The sequence below is a fragment of the Tympanuchus pallidicinctus genome, unplaced genomic scaffold (genome assembly GCF_026119805.1).
Source record: "Tympanuchus pallidicinctus isolate F22 unplaced genomic scaffold, pur_lepc_1.0 scaffold2, whole genome shotgun sequence".
Taxonomy (NCBI): domain Eukaryota; kingdom Metazoa; phylum Chordata; class Aves; order Galliformes; family Phasianidae; genus Tympanuchus; species Tympanuchus pallidicinctus.
The window spans coordinates 8,159,414-8,168,819 of NW_026294721.1; the positions used below are offsets into that span (position 1 = coordinate 8,159,414).

General features: G+C 43.1%; 1 protein-coding gene across 2 annotated transcripts in view; it reads left to right on the forward strand.

Annotated features, from left to right (window-relative positions):
* The window catches only part of FAM193A (family with sequence similarity 193 member A), a 98,744-nt gene extending 93,294 nt beyond the window's left edge, over positions 1–5,450 (forward strand). For both annotated transcript variants that reach the window (XM_052683048.1, XM_052683049.1), the window contains 2 exons: positions 1,198–1,418; positions 5,360–5,450. The gene's annotated coding sequence lies outside the window, so the exon portion shown is untranslated. The remainder of the gene's footprint in view (positions 1–1,197; positions 1,419–5,359) is intronic.
* The last annotated feature ends 3,956 nt before the right edge of the window (positions 5,451–9,406 follow it).

Here is a 9,406-nt window from a genome sequence, read left to right on the forward strand (position 1 = left end):
AATTACACAAATCCCCAACCGGAGTCCTTGACCTTGCAGTAGGAACCTTCCAGAAACAAAAAGCAGTGTGGAGCACTGCTCCCTTTCTGTGCATGCTAATATCCAATTGTCAAAGGGGCAATCCTTGATAAAGGTCCTAAGGCTCAGCCTCTGGCAGAGGCCAGTAACGAATAACATGGAGAGGACTGTTTGGTCTGTTGCTAATGTAGCTTCCCTGAGGATTCCCTGCTGTTTTTCTTCAATTAGTGTTTGAGGGACTTCCTCAGACAGATGATGCATCCTCACTTGTGCTTACAATCCAAAAGACCTTTCTTCCTTCAATTCATCTATTCATTTTTCACACCACTCTTCCTTTTCCTACTCCTAACATCCCGCTGCAGTGAATTCCCAAATCTAATCCTTTTCACGCAGTAATTCTGTGGGTTTTTTTTCCAGTGGATGCCAAATTCTTGCATGATGAAAACCAACGACGAATAATCCTCTGTTTACCTTCTTGTTCACTCATGGTTTTATAACTTAAGGCATTAGTCATCTCTCTTCCCACCTAAAAAGGCTGAGCTTATTTAGTCTTTGTTTGGCAACCTTTCTGCATATGTTTCTTTTTGTTCCCTTTTTCTGTGTTCTATGTGTAGTCTGTATCTCATTTGTTAGAACGTGACCCAAGCTGTTCAGTTAACAATGAGAAATGGATTAATAATTACCACAGTGTCTGACCCTTCCCTGATAATTCCCCACTCCACTTTGTCTTGCAGTGGCATCTGATCCCTGCCTTGATATCTTCAGGGAGCTTAGAACTCAGATCTTGAAATGCCAAAGGATGTAACATTTCCTGGAATGCTCATGACAGACATTCTTCCTCTGAGTACTAGTTTAGACTTACAGTGGAAGGAAATCCCAGTAGATAACAGTTAAGACATGAATCTGTGGTTATTCTCAAGATGATTTACTAGTGAAGGAGATGTCTTTATATTGTTGCTATTACAAGTTACAGTATCCACTGCCTTCAGATCCATATGTGCTCATTTTCAGCTTTTTCCTCTATCCCTTCCCAGTTTCTGAGCAAAGGAGGGGAAGGTCTTCCCTAAAAATGTTTATGTTCCTTTTCTGATTTCAAAGGAGGACACTTGAGTCATTCTTCAGAGTTCTGATAATTTGCCCGATTACAAAAATAAAATTGCCTTTTTTTCTTTTTTTTAGGAAAAAAATAGTTTTGATTTTAAGAAGAAAAGAGCTTAAAAGAAAACAGGAAGCTGATGTTGGCAATCTGATCTGTGCTGCATGAGGAATCTGATTTCAAAAGCCTTCCCAAATGCAGGCTTAAGGGATGCAAACTGCCACGACTTCTGCAGCAATTGAGGAATTCTGCCATTGGCTCGCACTGCTCTCTCTTCTGTAGGAAAGTGAAAACATAAGACTTGGTATGTCGGTGTTGTGTGCTTATGCATTCTTGATCCTACAAAAAGTACAAAAAAAACTACTACAAAAATGCTAGAGTCCACCCAGAAATGCAGGTGTTCAGCAGAGCTCTGAAAGCTAAAAGCAGGAGGTCACCAGTGCTATGGCTGAAGCTTTTCATGAATTTCTGTAGAATCTTAATGAGTTCTAAAGAATGCTGGTCTTATTTCTGAAACCATTCATTTTTATCTCTTTTACAAATAGCAGGCTAGTAAAAGGTAGCTTATTTGTACAGAGCCTTGTTTTGAAACAGCACATTAAAAAAAAAAGGCTTCAGTCTGCAGCACTTGACTTGGATTTCTGAAGAATTCTGTCACCTTCCATCCACTCTGCTGTGTCTGTGGAGTCACTTACTGTGACTGAGGCAAATGCATGTTGTGTTTCCTTCTATTTCACCTGCTTTTACTCATTGTTTTCCTGGGTGATTTTTTTTCTGGCATTCCTCCTGTGAACACAGCTAAGGCACGTGGAAAACAAACATGACTGGTGACAGTCAACATGGCTTCACTAATGGCAAATTGAGCCCAACAAATTTGGTGGCCTCCTATGACGCAGTTATAGCATGGGGTAAGGGAAAAGCAATGGATGTTATCCAGTTGGACTTATGCAAAGTGTTTGACATTGTCCTGCATGACATCATTGTCTTAAATTGGAGAGACGTGGATTTGATGGATGGACCACGCAGTAGAAAAGAAATTGACCAGATGATCCAAGTGGAGACCAGTGATGAGTGGCATTTTCTCAGGAGTCAGTTTTGGAACAGACACTGTTTAATGTCTTTGCTGGCAACATGGAAAGTGAGATTGAATGCAGTCTCAGAGTTTGTCAACACAAAGCTGTGTGGTGCAGTTGATACACTGGAGGAATGGCATGCTTTCCAGAGGGACATTAACTGATTTGAGAAGTGAAGTTCAACAAGGGCAAGTGCAAGGTCAAGCAATACCTGAGTCAAGCAATACCAAGCACAAATACATGCTGGGCAGAGGTTAGGTTGAGAGCAGCCCTGAAGAGAAGGACGTGAGGTGTTGGTTGATGAGAAGGAGTACGCTCTTGCAGCTTGGCCAACGTTATCCTGGGCTGCATCAAAAGAGGGGCAGCCACCAAGGAAGGGGAGGGGGTTGTCCTCTTCTTCTGCCCTCATGAGACCCCATCTGAAGTACTGCCTCCAGGTCTGGGGCCTCTGGCACAAGGAAGATATGGAGCTGTTTGAGTGGGTCTGGAGGAAGGCTAAAAAGATGATCAAAGGGCTGAAGCACCTCTCCTGTGGAGACAGGCTGAGAGAGCTGAACTTGTTCAGTCTAGAAAAGAGAAATCACAGGGAGTGTACTTTTTTTTCACACCTATTGTTTTGCATTAGTCACCAATGTTGGTTAAAGTCTAAGTTATTAAGATGACTTCACTGCCAGAGTGTTGATAAGAAGGAAGGTGAAAACTGATAGGAGGGTGCTATAGCTGAATCTAACTGCATGTACGGTAGCTGTCCTTATGTCTGTCTGCCCAAAGGTGGTGGTGCCTTGTGCAAGGGCCAAGAGAAAAGAAATGAAAGGCTCAGCCTAGGTATGTGGAGAAGGAAAGAGGTGGCTGCAAAGAGGAGCAGAGTAGCTGTCAGAAGGGATTCAGCTTCTTGAAACGCGCATCAGAGGAATGACTTAGGTCTGCACAGCTGGGGGCTTGGGGAGGCTGGAAGAGCAACTTTCCCAGTCTTTTATTCAGTTCAGGCAAATAAGGAAGTTAATTTGCTGGATGTCCTGAGTAGTGCGTGGTGATACAAAATGTTCCTCTGTATTTTATATGAGTTTGAGGAAGCACAGCTTCCCAGCTCTTAGGCAGGCAATTTGCAAACATGGAACAAGTCATTTCCAAATTGCAGTATTTAGGGAAGCAATTAAAACAGGGTTAAATATTTGAAATAACTAAAAATGCCAGGACTGGAGATACTTGTGAGGTTTTGTGAAGCTAATTTAATCTTGGAGAAACCTGATCAAGAAGAACAAAAACATTTATTGAAATTTAACCTCAGTTGAACTGTTGGCTCTGCCAGGAGAAAAGCCGAAAGAAAGTTTGTGTGAACCTGGGAGTTGGGAGAGCCACGCTGACATTCCTTCCTGTGCCTATCAGTGTTGAGGAGTTCAGGACCGAACCAGAAGGCATCCCTGAGCTGCCTACTGGCCACAGTAGTGCCCTACAGCAGAAAAGGTTTGTGCCCTGGCACCAGATGCAGACATGCACGTGTACTGACCCTAGACACGTGCTGTTGTGTTAACTTGCACATGTGGATTTGGACGATGCATTGTGGGCAGTGCTGTGAGCAAGCATGGGAGGCAATGCATGGCCTGGCTTCCTTCGAGTTCAGAACAGGAGTTCTGTGTGATGCATGCCGTGTCTGAGAAGGGTGGGGTAGCAGCAAGGTGCTGCTGTGCTTGGTGTCAACTGAAATGGAGGGAGGGATTTCTCCATCCCTGGGAGTGCCTGAACTGGGCTTGGAGATCACAGAACCACAGAATTGTAGGGGTTGGAAGGGACCTCCAGAGATCATCGAGTCCAACCCCCTGCCAAAGCAGGTTCCCTACAGCAGGTCACACAGGTTGGCATCCAGGCAGGTCTTGAACATCTCCAGAGAAGGAGACTCCACCACCTCCCTGGGCAGCCTGTTCCAGTGCTCCGTCACCTCACTGTAAAGAAGTTCTTGCGCACATTTGTGCAGAACTTCCTATGCTGCAGTTTCCAGCCGTTTCCCCTTGTCCTGTCTCCACTCACCACTGAAAACAGTCTGGCCTCGCCATTCTGCCCCCCACACCTTAGATATTTATAGACCTGGATCAGGTCCCTTCTCAGTCTTCTTTTCTCAAGGCTGAACAGACCCAGTTCACTCAGCCTTTCCTCATAGGAGAGATGCTCCAGGCCCTTCACCATCTTTGTGGCCCTCTGCTGGACTCTTTCCAAGAGATCCCTGTCTTTTTTGTACTGGGGAGCCCAGAACTGGACGCAGTGCTCCAGATGAGGCCTCGCTAGGGCAGAGTAGAGGAATCAGGGCTGTCAGCTGTCATGGGGCTTCACAACCTTCCTGGAGAAGGGATGTAGATCCAAGCCCAAGCAATGGCAGGAAAGATAAAATTTTCCTGGGAAGACTGCAAGGAGTTTTCTAATTGGGAAAGCTGATGAAATTCGCTGGGCTGGAAGGAGACTGTAGCTTCCATGCCTTCAGCAAGGGTACAGCCTGGCTTTCCTAAGTCTTCTGGCCTGTTGTCGTAGTTTCTAATCTTTTCCTTAGAAACTCCCTCATTCTTTTGTCTGTTTTCCCCATGTTTTTCTTGATGTAGAGGTTTCAAAGCACAGTGCAGCTGCACTTTGCTAGTGCTATGTAGCACGAAGGGAATTCATCATCCAGCTGACAAAGCTCCTGTTTGCTTTCTGCAGTTTGATGTCTGACTTATTTACAGCAACCTGTGACTCATTCCAGCCTCTGAGCTGCTCTAAGGAATTGCCCTGTTAATGGGGTTAATGATTGTCCTGTGTTTATGCAATTAATGAGTCCTGAAATTACCTAACATTGCAGTGTCCTTGATGAATTGTCTGCATTTTTCAAACCAGCTGTCCAGCTTGCCAAAGCTGTTCTGATTTGTCAGCTGTGTGCTAGCACCTTCTGTTAGCTTGAGATCTGCATGTGAATTTTAACATGTCTGACCTGGCTCCATTGGTGGTAATGGAAATATTTGTGTATTTGATCTAGGACCAATCCTTAAGTCACCTAGATGATATATTGTTCAATTGATTGGCTTTTGCACACCTCAAGGTAATACTTTTCTCAGTTGACTTATGGAAAATGACATGTCAAAAAGGTATGGACACTCTCAGTCTCATAATTGTATGATTCTATGATATCTGTTCTTTTTCCTGTCCCTAGGAGCTGCTATTCTGTAAGAGGAAACGATCAGTTTGACCGTGAGTAGCTGCCAGCATGGATTTGTCGAGAATAAACCACTTCCTTGCTGTCAGGTAGGTACTTGATTTCACATGCTTGCTCTTTTCTGGAGGTAAGGGATTTGAAGCTAGACAATTTTTTCCTTTGTTTTAAAGACGTTTGTCCTTTTTGATCTCTGGACTTTCATCTGTCCTCCATCGCTTCCCAAACAAGACCACGTATGTTTGAGAATTCAAAGCATTTCAGCAGCTTCTCATATGTGCTTTGGTGATGAATAGTAGCAGCACAGCCATTTGGAAAAATTAATTTATCCCTAGAGAATGACTCCCTAGTTTAAACTCGTGCTCCTCCATTCTCACCATCACTTGTTGTTTAAGTGCTGTTAACACACAGAGGAGGCAGAGTAGTTGTACATTTCTCGTATTAGGTATCAATACTTTTCTCTTGGTTAGAGTCCAGCTTCTTCCTTTGTCTTCCTCTTTCAGTTTAATCCTGAATGTAATATGTACCCAAATGAGACTCAAATGAACATACACAAGATCATTACATATATATATATCTGTCATTACGCTCAGCAGTTTGGTAACACTGATGCTGAGCAGCATCTTTCCTTCACTGTAAGTATTGGCACTTCAGATCCTGGGTTAGAAAACCATGGCAGTTCTAGTTTCTGAGTTAGACAAAGATCAGCATCACTGGGTCACCTCTGTGCCCAGGAAAAGCGCTCAGGCTGCAAGGCCGTGTTCGTGATGCACTTGCAAACTCATGTGAGAGTTTCCAATGTGACTGCATAGTCTCAGTCAATGCTGCTATTTCCTCACCTTGATGAACAAAGGACTCACATCAACATCTTAATACCGACGGGGGAATACTACAAAAACTGACAACAAGTGTAAGGGATTTTTATTATCGCCCACTAGTTTGCACATGATCTGGTGTGATTCATAGTCTTCACAAAGTGGGAGAGCAACTGCAAAGGACAATTTTAGAAATATCATCCAATAGAGTAGTGAGGAAATCAGGCACAACAAACAAATGGAAATAATTGCAGTACCCCAGGTTTACCATAAAACCTTCAAAAAAAAAAAAAGCAAAAAATACAGAAGCTACAGACTGTGAAGTCAGAAAATAAAGGATAACAGCTTTTAAAAAATGCAGTAAGGAGAGAGATTTATAGTGAAAACATAGTGGTGGGGCTTTTACCTTGCTGTAGTTTGGGGACCCAAGTTATTGGAAAGGTATCTGCTTTCGACCTCATAGGGTTTCAAGGCTCTCTCTTTGGACCAGTTTGTTCGCTGGGTTTTCTAAGTCTGTGCATTGAGGAATTTATTTAGTGTCAAAAGAAAAAAAAAAAGTGAAGGGTTTATTTTTCTCTTCACTGTCTACCCCTGCCAGCAATGGGCAGTCATCCTTACAAGCACTTAAATTAGTGTTTGTCTTGGAAACTGTGCCAAAGAAGCCATTTTTCTGATTGTTAAGCACCAGTAACTGTGTAATTTTGGGGTTCTGTTTCAGCTGAGATTTTAGGCATCTCCTCTGTATGTCCATAGTGTGTCTTTTTATTTGTAGATCTTGAATGTTGTGTGTGACAGTTGAATAAACAAATCTCTCTCAGGATGAGGTCTGAGTAAAGGAGAGAAAATAGATCTGTTATTTATTGTTTTTAAAGCATAACAATTCACTGAAATCAGCAGGTGCTTCATTTTATTTTTTGTGCTTTGTTGTTGTTTGGATGGTTTTGCTTGAACGTGATCCAGACAAATGAGGATGATCAAAACCAAACTGGCTGCAGCCCTTGGTGACCTGCTGTAGGTGAGCCTACTTTGGCATGGGGTTGGACTTAAACCATCTGCAGAGCTTCCTTCTCACCTTCCTTCCTTCCACCCAACTATTCGGTGGTTTTTGCAAACTTGGCATGGATTCTGAGTCATAAATTTGATTTTTAAAAAATTATTCACATTCAGGCCTGCTGTCTTCATTCAGAAGTTCCAGTAATTTTACTTCTGTATTTCACTTTGATGCTGGCTCCGTGCCACTGACCTTTTGTGAAGTTCAATTCTTATCACTCTCTTTGCATGCAGCAGATTTTTCCAATATTAATTTTAGGAATGCCTGAAAACTGTTACACTGCTTATTTCCTTTAAAAAAAAAAATAATAATCTTTTTTCACAGTCACCCTAACTTTTCACACCAGTGAACTTTTGTAACCCTTTGGTGTGTTTATATTACCCTGTTTTATATTTGACTTCTCACTTGCAAAGGGCTGGAGTGGAAATCCTAGGTTCCAGACATGAGAACAAGTTGCCATCTTCTGAACCCACACTCTGTGGCTCTTGCTTCACAGAGATTCTGGCTTTCCAGCAAAAGGAGCCTGAACTGCTTACGCTGACAGCTGAGCTTGTTAACTGCCTCAGCTCTAAGCCTCTTGTATAGCTAGCTCAGACTCTTCATGCTTAAGTAATAGCAGTGTTAATTGGAGTAGTTGCAGCTGTACAAGCAACAGTGGAACTACAGGTTGTGCTGGCATGATGCACTGAAAAGCTGTTACAGGTTGCTCTCTGAACTCTTCAGTGGTTGAACTTTTGCTTTCCGAAGCAACACCTATTTGGAAGTACAGGTTAATGAGATGTTGATATCCTGATCACAGCCTGATCAAGGCAAACAAGGAATGGAATGGTGTTGGCCATGCTGGAGGTGTTCTTATTCTGTATCTGGGGTTTTCAGTCAGCATAGCTTTCAGAGGTTCTCAGTGCTGCTCTGCACAGAACGATCATTGTAGTGATTCAAGTATATAACCCCAAACATTGGCATGGCCTTAAACAGTAGTGGTGCATCAGGCTTTAGAAATAGCCTCTTCAAACTGGGCACGTGGAATCTGCAACTGCCTGAAGGTGCAGGTGGATGTGACTACTTGCTGGCTGTCACAAAAGCCGGCTGGGACGGCTTCGGTGCAGTCACATTTCACAGCTTGCTTGTTCAGTGTCTGCTGCACGAGGAAAAACGTAGCTTGCTTGAGACCTGTGGGAAGAGGAGCCTCAGCAGAGCCTGTAGCTTCACTCTGTGAAGTGGCTACACAGGTGGCACGAAACTCCACTTTTTTGCATGCTCAGTCAAGGACTTTCTCAGTCAAATCATAGGGGTGCTTCACTGAAAATGCATTGAAGTAGTTGCAATATTTGCACAAAGCTTGTTCTGACTTCTGTTAGCACACTCTATAAGAACTGTTGGACGCTTTTGTGTTTTGCCATGAAGCTCAGTGCTCAAACAAATCACAGTCTTGTTTTCCTTGAAAGCTACACAGTACAGGAGGAAAGTGGAATTTGACTTCTCAAGTCTTGTCAAATCTTAACCATTTAATATGAAGCCTTATAGCAGTATTAACATATTATAGCTTGAAGACCAACCGCTCCAAGATGCGGAAGAGTCACTGTAAGCACGCATACCTAGCTTCTTATTTATGGGGATCCTTTTCTCTAGGTACTGGGGGTATTATGTACCCCTTTCATTAGGGAAGAAACTTCCCTATTAGAAGTTATCTATTCTGAGTATTTGTTTTAAAACTATCGCAGCAAAATAGAAATACTTGCAAATACTCTCAGTGCAAGTGAATCTTTGCAGGGATTCACTCCAAAGCTGACTGCAAGGAGGAGAAAAAAAGCAGCACTCAGCCTGTTAGAACTGGTTTTACTGCTTAAGTATTTCTCAATCTTATTGCTGCATCGTGTGCAAGAACTGATATTAGTGCATGCAAGAGTATAGCAGAGGCAGAAGGGAGTGTGTCCGCACGCTGTTTTGCAACACTGCACTTTTGAAGTTCCTCGGCTGTGCTAAGAGGATGTGGTTATTCAGTTTTGCTGCTGTTTCAGGAAGGACGGAGCTCCAGTAAACTTTCCCTGAAAAGTCACCTGGAAACCACAGAGATAAAACTACCTGAGAAGGGAGATGCCACCAGTGGGAGATGGGAACATAGGGCTAGATGAGCACAAATCCTGAGTTCAGGAGAATGATGAGACCAATGAAGTGCACCCT